This window comes from Ambystoma mexicanum, chromosome 5p (genome assembly GCF_040938575.1).
Source record: "Ambystoma mexicanum isolate Mex_15411 chromosome 5p, UKY_AmexF1_1, whole genome shotgun sequence".
In the NCBI taxonomy this organism is placed as follows: domain Eukaryota; kingdom Metazoa; phylum Chordata; class Amphibia; order Caudata; family Ambystomatidae; genus Ambystoma; species Ambystoma mexicanum.
The window spans coordinates 178,270,774-178,281,492 of NC_090930.1; positions in this window are offsets into that span (position 1 = coordinate 178,270,774).

Here is a 10,719-nt window from a genome sequence, read left to right on the forward strand (position 1 = left end):
TCACCTCCGTCCTCATCACCATCATCATCCTCATCAGGTGCTTCTATTTGAACGTCAGGGGGCAGTGGCACATTCCGTCTGATACACATATTGTGCAGCATGACACATGCCATGGTGATCTTGGCCACCTTCTCATGGCCTACAGGAGAGCGCCACCAGACCTGCTAATGCACCTAATTCGTGTCTTCAAAAGGCCAAAAGTCTGCTCGATCACGATGCGGGTACGGGTATGTGCACGAATGTATTCCTCTTTGTGCCTGTTCTGTGGGTTCCGTACAGGGGTGAGGAGCCACCTCTTTAGGGGATAGTCGGCATCACCTGTATGGGCGGACGTATGGGGTCCTGTTACTGTTCACCTCAAGAGCGGCCTGTTCATATTACACAAATTTACTTTGCATTGTGATTGAAGTACACAATTAACAGCATACACGCAGATGGTCTGTGTGACTGCAATGTGCAAAGGTGAGCTCGACCCTGCAAGTAGACATGCCCCATTAATGCCTCCAACAGTAATTGACATGTCCTGGGTGAGGCCAGGTCTTAGGTGTCCCTGGGCCCAGGCAGATTTGGTACCACACTGCTGGTGTACTGCCATTCCAACATTGATGTTGCCATGCTGAGAGGCATCACTTCAGTGGTGCTATAGGTGCATGGTGCAATGCTATGGCTAGGGGTGATCCCTTTGCATGCATTCAAGGGCACATTGCATTATTGATGTTGTGCTGGACTAATTCTGTATGACTATCTTGACGGCATGTATGACATTTGTGTATTTTGTGGCGTGGAATGTTGTGCAATGTGGATGGATGTTTAATGTTTCTAGACCTGGATTGTCATCTATGTTGTGTAGCTTATACTTGCATGTCCGTTCATCTCAAGTATGTTGCGGCCTTCCCAGATGGACATTGGCGTACATCTGTATGTGCATTTGTCCGACGGACGACAAGCTACACCCATTTCGAGTATGTATATCTGCCCCCCTCCGATCACACCCAGTTGGAGTATGTATCTCTCCCCCCCCAATCACACCCAGTTGGAGTATGTATCTCTCCCCCCCCAATCACACCCAGTTGGAGTATGTATCTCCCCCCCCAATCACACTGCCATGTGCTTGCCCAGCTACTCACCAAGTAGCCACGAACGTTGTCCAGCTTGTCGCTCCATGTAGCGTGGGATAGTTGAGTTCTGCAGGACCATGGAATCATGGGTTGATCCAGGAAATCGGGCACAGCAATGTGTGATTATCTTGTTGGCGTCACATACCATTTGGACATTGATGTAGTGGAATTGCTTCCTGTTTCGGTAGACTACTTCATTGTGATGTGGGACCACCAATTCCACATGGGTGCAGTCGATGGCCCCGATGCAACTTGGGATGCCTGCCAGTGAATAGAACCCAACTTTGGTGTTTGCAATCCCCTGGGCAGTCCGTGGCATGAATATGTGTTCAGGTGCATGCTTCAGGAGGGCATCGAGTACCTGGTTCAGCGTGCGTGAGAATACTGGTTGTGAGATGCCATGCATCTGCCCCACTGTCTGCTGGTAGGTGCCTGTGGCCAGGAAGTGGAGCACAGTCACCACCTTGAGTAGAGGGGGGATGACAGTTCGGATGTCTATGAGGCTCACAATGTCGTTGTGTATCATGTCCACGATGCTGGTGATGGTATCCCGGTCCAGACGGTACAGGGTGTGTATCTGCTCAGGGGTTAGGTTAAATGGACTGGCTCTGATCCTGGAGATTGGTGGGTGCCTCTGTGGTATGATTAGGTGCCGTGGTGGTGCTTGCTGTGCCTGTCTTGCCCTCCTCCTCTTCCTCCTCCTGCGTCTCCTCTGTGCTGCCTGTTGTGGTTGCTGCTGCGCTGCAATCATGTCTTCCAGCCCATGTAATGCTGCTAGTATTGGAACCATCTTGGTGTGGGAAGGGGTGTGGGAAGGGGTGTGGTGTGCTCCTTTTGAGCTGCCACAGTCTCCATTGCCTCCACCTGTGCTGATTGTGTCCACCTGTGGCAGGTGGGAACACTGCTCAGTTCTCTTAACGGGTGATTGGCGATGCCGGTATTAGTGCCATGGTGGTAAGGGGTTTTGGGGGCTTTACCCTGTCACTATTGGCATGTCCACTTGCCTTGTGATGCTGTGCTATTAGCGGCATGGCGTTAATTACGGGATGGAGGGTTGCGCGCACGCGGACTGCCCGCTATTAGTGGCACAGTACTTAGCGGTGCGCTAATAGCGGTGAGCCGGGTCGTAATTCGCATGGGGATTTAACGTTACCGGTATTCCATTACCGGTAACGTTAAATCCCTACTGCCTACCGTGTAATGAGGCCCGTCATCTTGTAAAGGAAGAACCACAACACCTCGAGCCCAGCCACACCTGCCCGGTGTAGACTACAAATTGCAGACTCCCACCATCGGGTCTACACCTCAAGTTCCCTTCTCTTATGATGGAATGGTGAGGTGAGGGCAGATGTATAGTTCCCGGGTTCAATGACAATTATTCTCTAGGGGGTCATTACTAGGTTGGAAGTAAGGGATTACCGGCACCGGTAAGGATACCGGTGCCGGTAATCCCTTACCACCCTATTCTGAGGTCCCTTAGCGGGTCCCTTCCTTAACACCTGGTTTTACCAGGCGTTATGGACGGGACCCGTTAAGGGACTTCAGAGCTAATAATGGTACCGCAAATTGCAGTACCGTTATTAGCTCCATCCCCATTCCCATTGAGCCCTATGGGGGCTCAAATGGGAATGGGGAATGGTTAACGGAATGGGGACTTACCGGGTCCTCCAAGGTTGGAATGACCCGGTAAGTCCCTATTTCGGGAACCCGGACCCGGAATGCGGTAAGGAGGTAGCCATGGTGCTAATAGCACCTTGGCTACCTCCAACCTCATAATGACCCCCTCTGATTTGCTACTTTGGGCCTCATTACACAGTAGGCGGTAAGGGATTACCGGCACTGGTAAGGGCACTGGTGCCAGTAATCCCTTACCACCCTACTACGAGGTCCCTTAGTGGGTCCCTTCCTTCACGCCAGGTCTGACCTGGTGTTAAGGACGGGACCCGTTAAGGGACTTCATAGCTAATAACGGTACCGCAAATTGCGGTATCGTTATTAGCTACTTCCCCATTCCCATTGAGCCCCATTGGAGCTCAATGGGAATGGGGAATGGTTCCCGGAATGGGGACTTACCGGGTCCTCCAAGGTCGGAATGACCCGATAAATCCCTATTCCGGGAACACAGACCCGAAATGCGGTAAGGGGGTAGCCATGGCGCTAATAGCACCGGCTTGGAAAATTGGGTGCCATCATTGCACACCTGCCACAAGGCACACCGGCCCCCAAGCCCACAGACCAAACGATCCCTGCCCCACTGCAGCCCACTCATGTAGATGAGGAGGGTACACCAACGGCCAGCAATGGTGAGGCTCCTCAGCCACCGGCCACTAGTGACCCAGGGGAGGTGGCCCAATCCGCAACAAACAGTGCAGAGGATGATGTCCAACAGGATGAGGCTGACACGGCAGGGCAATGCATGTCGGAGGACACTGAGGGAACACCATCCATGGGGCACACACCACAGCACTCCCTGGGACATGGGTTGTGTGGTGAAAGCTCTGTGGACTCATATTCAGCCCTCAAATCAGTCCAACTCCAGCTCCCATGCGACCACCAGCAGGCAATGACATACGTGATCTAGAGACCTACATCACCCGCTGTAACGCTCACCTGGTATCCACATGGATGCCTCTGGACTGGCCTGGGACACCTCTGGCCTCTCTGCGTCTTCCCCCGACTTCGTTCTGCCAGGAATCAGTTCTAGAAGATAGGAGGGGGCTTTAGCGACTTCTCCTTCTCTCCCGCAGCCCACCTCCCAGCTTTCCCATGCAGTCTCCCCTTGGGGCTTTGCTCACCTTGATTTTTGTAATGCCGCACTCTCTCTCCTGCAGTACTAGGCAGGGGCGCGTCATTGTAGGCTTGATCCGCCGAGCTACTTCACTGGCGTTTGCCTGGAGTCCAGACCGGCTGCGACTCCACCTTTCAGGTAAGTCTTTTTAGTGTTTTTTTAATAAAGTCTATATTGATGAATGTCCAAGTAACCTTCTTCTCTTGTCTTGCAGAGGCTGATAGAAATTGCCGAGCCCGACAACTGAGTTTAAGATGGTAAGGATGCGCTGGATGCGGCGCTGAAAGCATCCTTGCAAGTTGACTGACCTGTGCTTTGTTTCTTTGCAGGTCGCGGAGAATTCCTGGAAGCGACGATGTATTGGGACAGAACGCCAAAGGTGATGTTCGGAATGGCAGAGGCCTTCCAGGTGAGATGGTAAGTAGCTTCTAATTCTTGCCTCTTTCGTTGTGAAGATGTAGCTGGGGACCGATGGAAAAGTCCACAAAGGTTCCTACTGATGGAAGAGCTGGAGCTGAGCATGTAAGGATAGCGATATGCGTCCAAGTTGTTCGCCCGAGCAGGCCCGGATACAGAGCCGGGCCCGGTGACCGTCACGCTGCAAAAGCAGAATAACGCGAAGCGCCTGCCTCAGGTCGGACGTGGTTTAAATACCTGGCAGGTATCCCGGGTGCCTTTGGGTGAACACCGCCCTGAGGATAGCCTGCTCGTTGCAGTTCCCCAATAATCCTTGTGGGGGCAGCCATGTTCACTCATTGTCCATTGGGAACCATACTTGCCAAGTGAACGTGGTGTCAACGGCGCCAGGATTGCGTCCAAGGCACCCGCAACGGGCTAGTGTGGGTCCTTCTGGCCTTGGGACAGTACTGAGGTGGGGGCCATGGTGCCCAAGACCCATAGGGCCTCATTATGAGTAGCCCGGTAAAAACAGGTTCATCACCAGCATGCCGGTAAGAGCGGGTCCGTGCTCGCATGAACCCGCTAATAGCGGGTGATTACGAGTGCACGAGCACGCACAAACCCCCATGCCGGTAATGGGAATACCGGAATGCCGCTAAAGGCCCTCCAAACCCCCGATAGCGGCATCGCGGGACCCGCCGATACCGGCACCGCCTCAGAGCAACCCCTAAATACCTGCCCGGTAATACCACCATGCTAATACCGGGTTCGCAAAACCGGACCCGGACATTACATCATCACGCAGGAACGGGAAATTGGCCGGCGGCCATCTTTAAAAACACAATCCATTGCCACCCTCCCCAACCACCAGTCTTTTCATGTCCTGCTGCGTCAGAAAACCCTGAGGATGTCCAAGGCTACCCAGAAGCTGACCCCCCCGGAAGCGGAAACAGCGTTTCTCTGACGCTGAGCTCAACATGCTGACGGACACTCTGGCCCAGCATGCAGACAGAATCAAGTCAAATGACATGAAGCATGCTGCCCAGATGAAGAATAATGTTCTGACTTGAGTGTCGTGTAGACCGATGAGACCTCCGTCCCCAAGTGACGCACAGGGGAACTAAAAGAAACCCGCTGTGCGACCTTTGAGGCCACAGGTGGGAGATGACTTCCCAGATCCACGGAACCTCTGGAACACCGATGCTTCTGTCAAAGAGGAACGAGGTTAAGTACCAGGCAATCACAATACATATTAAGTAAACCAAAGGATCTAAAAGGTCTTACCTATCGGGTGTTAGGAAAACCCAGGAAACCTAGTAGAGGTTCGAGACTCAGATGATGCATCGGTCCCTGAATAGTAGAACCGTAGGTTAGCGTGGATGTAGGATCAGCCACCTGTAGGAGTGAAGGCGTGACTTGAATTCCCAGAAGGGAAATGGTGTAGGAGTTCAGTGAGGTACCAAGGGATGATCCAAAGACAGGTCAGGATGTAGTCCAAAATCCGGCAACAGGTAAACAGTTCCAAGCAAAGGTACAAAGGGGTATCCGAAGGAGTCCGAGGTAGAGTTCCGTGATCAAAAGGTAACAGTGGAGCAATACGTAACGCCAAACAGAGTCTGAAGACAGCTGAGAAGCAATGAGTGTTCTGTCTCTCAGACCTTTATACTGTGCGTCTCTGGGTCATGTGACGTCCACCAAGGTCACGTGAGGAACGCCACTCTGGATCACGTTATCGACGTGGAGACGTAACACCGCCCCTTCTGCTGTATGTTCTCCAAGGCAATTGCCAATGCAGAAAGGGTTGCAATCGAGCCCGTACACCATAGCTGGTACGGAGTTTTCGGTCTTTTGGGTTCACTGAATCACTTGAGCCTCGAACCGTGGGAGGAGATGTTGGGGAAATGTGAGCAGTGTTCTGGTGTGTAGTGGACTGGTGTGCAGAGGATCGCCTAACATAGCCACCCCCCAACGGCCCACGACCCCGTGGGCAGGATGGATGATCCTTATGGAAGCGGGCTACCAACCGAGGGGCGTCTAGATCCAAGGCGGAAACCCAAGAACGCTCCTCCGGGCCGTAACCCTTCCAATCCACTAGATACTGGAGCCTACCCCTAAACCATCGGGACCCCAAAATGGCCGACACCTCAAAGACATCAGGAGAGGCCAGGGACACCGGCGCAACAGGGGCTCGGAGACGGACAGAATCGGGACAAGGCTTGAGGAGGGAGACATGGAATACAGGATGGATACGCCAAGAACTAGGAAGCACTAGACGAAAAGCCACCGGGTTCACAACCTGAGAGATCACATACGGGCCGACAAAGCGAGGCAGCAATTTCCAGCAACCCACTAGGCTAAGATGACGTGAAGACAACCAGACCCTAGAACCCACCACCAAAGGAGGAGCAGTTAGACGTTTGCCATCCACACGGGCCTTCATAGAAGCCTTTGCTTCAGTGAGATGGACCACAGTACTAGCATGTACAGCAGACAGATCCCTAAGACATGTCGTGGCCGCAGGATTCGAAGAAATAGAAGCATCAGGGACCGGCAAGACCTTGGGATGTTGGCCGTAGAGGGCGTAGAAAGGCGAATAACCTGTAGCTGAATGAGCCGCGTTATTGTATGCGAACTCAGCAAGCCGTAAAACGGCCAACCAGGAAGTCTGGTGTTGCAAAATAAGGCAGCGAAGATACTGCTCCATGGATTGATTCGTCCTTTCAGTCTGCCCATCAGTCTCAGGATGATAGGCCGAAGAATACCTGGTATCAATGCCCAACAATTTAGTCAACGACCTCCAAAAACGAGAGGTGAACTGTGATCCTCGATCGGATATAATGACCGAAGGGAGTCCAAATAACATGAACACGTGTTCAAAAAACAAGTCCGCCAAGACCGGAGCCGAAGGAATACCTTTACAAGGAACAAAACGAGCCATTTTTGTGAACGTGTCCACCACTACCCAGATGGAGTCAAAACCTTGTGACTTGGGGAGATCGGTAACAAAATCCATAGACAGTGTATGCCAAGGTCTGGGAGGTACCGGAAGCGGAAGTAGTAACCCAACCGGAAGGCCTCTCCGATGTTCAGCCTGAGCACACACTGCGCACGAATTGACATAACACTCCACATCGCGCTTCATAGAGGGCCACCAACACCAGCGCTTGAGAAGATCCAAAGTGCGCTCCTGACCGGGATGGGCATTAAAAGGAGCATCATGAGACCACTCAAGGGCCAGATTACGAGTGTCAGGTGTGGGAAGAAACAGGCGTTCATGCACGAAAGGCAAACCATCAGAATACACAGGGTCCCATTCTCGCAACTGTTCGGAATGAATGCTAGTCCAGGATCGGACCGAGTCTAATAATGACAATGAGGGTGTACAGAGACAAATTACATGACTCTTTCCGAGAACAGTGTCAGGGAAGGTTGGCAACTCGACCCCACCCGGGGAACGTGACAAGGCGTCTGCTTTACCATGTGATGTTCCTGGACGATGCATAATATGAAAATCAAATGAGGAAAAGAAAAGATGCCACCGAACCTGTCTGCTATTAATGCACTTCAATGAAGCCAGATCCTGTAAATTTCGATGATCTGAGTATACAGTGATTGGATGTTTAGCCCCCAGAAGATGATGGCGCCAAACACGAAAGGCGTCCATGACAGCCAGGAGTTCCTTCTCTGTAACGGTGTAGTGAGTCTCAGTACTGGACAACTTACGGGAATGGTATGCCACTGGGTGTAATTTGCCTGTTGTAGGACATGATTGAGACAATACCGCACCGAGAGCAAAAGAAGAGGCATCCGCCTCAACTATGAACGGAAGATCAGGATTGGGGTGCTGGAGCACCGGTGCGGTAGTGAAAGCGGTTTTCAAAGCCTCAAAAGCCTCCTGATGTTCCCTTTGCCAAAGATAGGGTACCTGAGGACTGGTCAGGGCCGTGAGCGGGGCAACGATTGTGGAAAAGGAGGAAATGAATAAAAGTTGGCGAAGCCCAAAAAGGCCTGCAAGGACTTGAGTGTTTGAGGTACTGGCCACTCTAAGACTGCTTTGACCTTGGAATCGTTCATGGATAACGCTCCCGGGGTAATGTGAAATCCCAGAAACTCAACAGACATTTTATGAAACTGACATTTCTCAGGTTTAGCAAATAAGGAATGTTCTCTGAGACGGGATAGTACTTCTCGGACATGTTTTACATGGTCATCAAGATTACGGGAAAAGATCAAGATGTCGTCCAAGTACACAACCATGTATACATCCAGAATATCCCTGAATATGTCATTCATAAAGCGTTGGAATGTGGCCGGGGCATTATACAGACCGAAGGGCATGACTAGGTATTCATACAAGCCGTAACGAGTACAGAAAGTAGTTTTCCACTCATCACCCTCGCGAACGCGCACTAGATTGTATGCGCCGCGCAGATCAAGCTTGGTGAAAACAGAAGCATGTGATAAGTGGTCCAGAAGGGGTGTGATTAACGGAATTGGATATCTATCCTTTTTTGTGATGGCATTAAGACGCCGATAATCCACACAAGGACGTAAATCCCCCTCTTTCTTAGGTACAAAAAATATAGGGCTTGCAGCTGGTGAAGTAGAGGGGCGGATATGTCCTAAACGAAGGGCGTTCTGTACATACTCTTTCAATGCTTGTTCCTCCGAAGGAGATAAAGAATAAATCCTGCCCGAAGGAATAGTGGAATCAGGGATTAATTCGATTGGGCAGTCGTATGGTCTATGTGGAGGAAGTACCTCGGAAGAGCCACGATCAAAAACTGATTCGAATGCTTTGTACTCAGATGGAATCCCAGACACCAACCCCCCAACGGTATGAGGATTCACAAGCTCAGATCCATCAACACTCAGCGTGAGTTGAGCTAAGGTTCCCAAGGCCCGAGAAGGGGTATCAGTTGTTTGATGGGTCGGGAGACAATAATTCTGACAGATCTCGGATTTGAAGAGCACAGTGCCTGATTGCCAATTAATCAGCGGATTGTGTTCACGTAACCATGGTATCCCATATATGATACCGAATTGAGGTGTGGTGATTAAGTCAAAACTTAAGGTCTCTGTGTGAATATCTTGTATGGTCAACAAGAGAGGTGCAGTTTGGTGTCTAACAGGACCAGAAACTAACGCAGAGCCATCTACGGCTTGAACAGGTTCAGGTCGGGATTTCACCACTAAAGGTAGATTGAGGGAATGGGCTAAAGCAATGTCTATGTAATTTCCAGTAGCACCTGAATCAATGATGATTGTGACTGCATGAAGAAGGCCTGTAGAGGGACACAGAGTGGCGTTTACAGAGACGGGTTGAACACGAGCAAAGGCAAGAGGGGTACCCGGAGATGGAGACTGAACACTCGACCTGCTCTCCGGATCTAAGGTCGAGCTGTCCGAAAAACCTGGCTCTTCTTGGGACGTCGAGGACACTCTTTCACATAATGTCCCGTGGTGCCACAATAAAAGCATGCATTATCCACCCTTCTACGTTCCCTCTCAGATGTTGTAATAGGGCTACGTAAACCTCCCACTTGCATAGGTTCTTCCGTACTGGAAGCAGGAGTACTGGCAAGTGTAGGATGGGAAGAAACCCCCAACTCGGCTCTATGCTCCGATCGCCGTGCATCTACTTGCAGGGCAAGATCAACTAGTTCCTGATACTGAGTGGGCATAGAAGGGATCACTGCTAAAGCATCTTTCATTATGTTACTCAACCCTCTATAAAAGACAACTGCCCGCTTGCTTTCTGGCCATGATGTTTCAGCAACTAATTGATTGAACCGGGTGATGTATTCTATCAAAGTCCTTCTACCCTGAGTTAGTTCTAACAACTCCAAATCCCTAGACTGTGCCTTGTGTTGGGTATCAAATACTCGAGACATTTCTAGAACCAACAGATCAAAGTCATAAAGGACTGGGTTATTATTCTCAAACAGAGGATTAGCCCAAGCGGCAGCTGTCCCGGCTAAATGGGAAAGGGCAAAGGCGGCTTTCGCAGTGGAAGTAGGAAAGGCCAAAGGTCTGCACAAGAAATGTAACTTGCACTGATTAATGAAGGTCCTGAATTTCTTGGGGTCACCTTGATAACGTTCAGGAGCGGCCAGGGGGGAAGGGGTTGGGAGGATCACCGGAGTTGGGACTGTAGTATAAGCCAAGGGAGGAGGTGTGGTTGAGGAGCTAGCATCTCCGAACTCAGGGTCTGCAGGAAGGGAATGCTGAACACTCTGTATGGAGTCTAACCTTTGGTGGATCACCGTATTAGCGGCGGCCATATCTGCCCTTAATACTGTAATCGCCTGGACTAAAGCAGCTATGGGTTCTTCCGTGGATCCCTGCATTGTCTAACACGACTATACGGCTTCTCAGTCTGTTCTGACTTGAGTGTCGTGTAGACCGATGAGA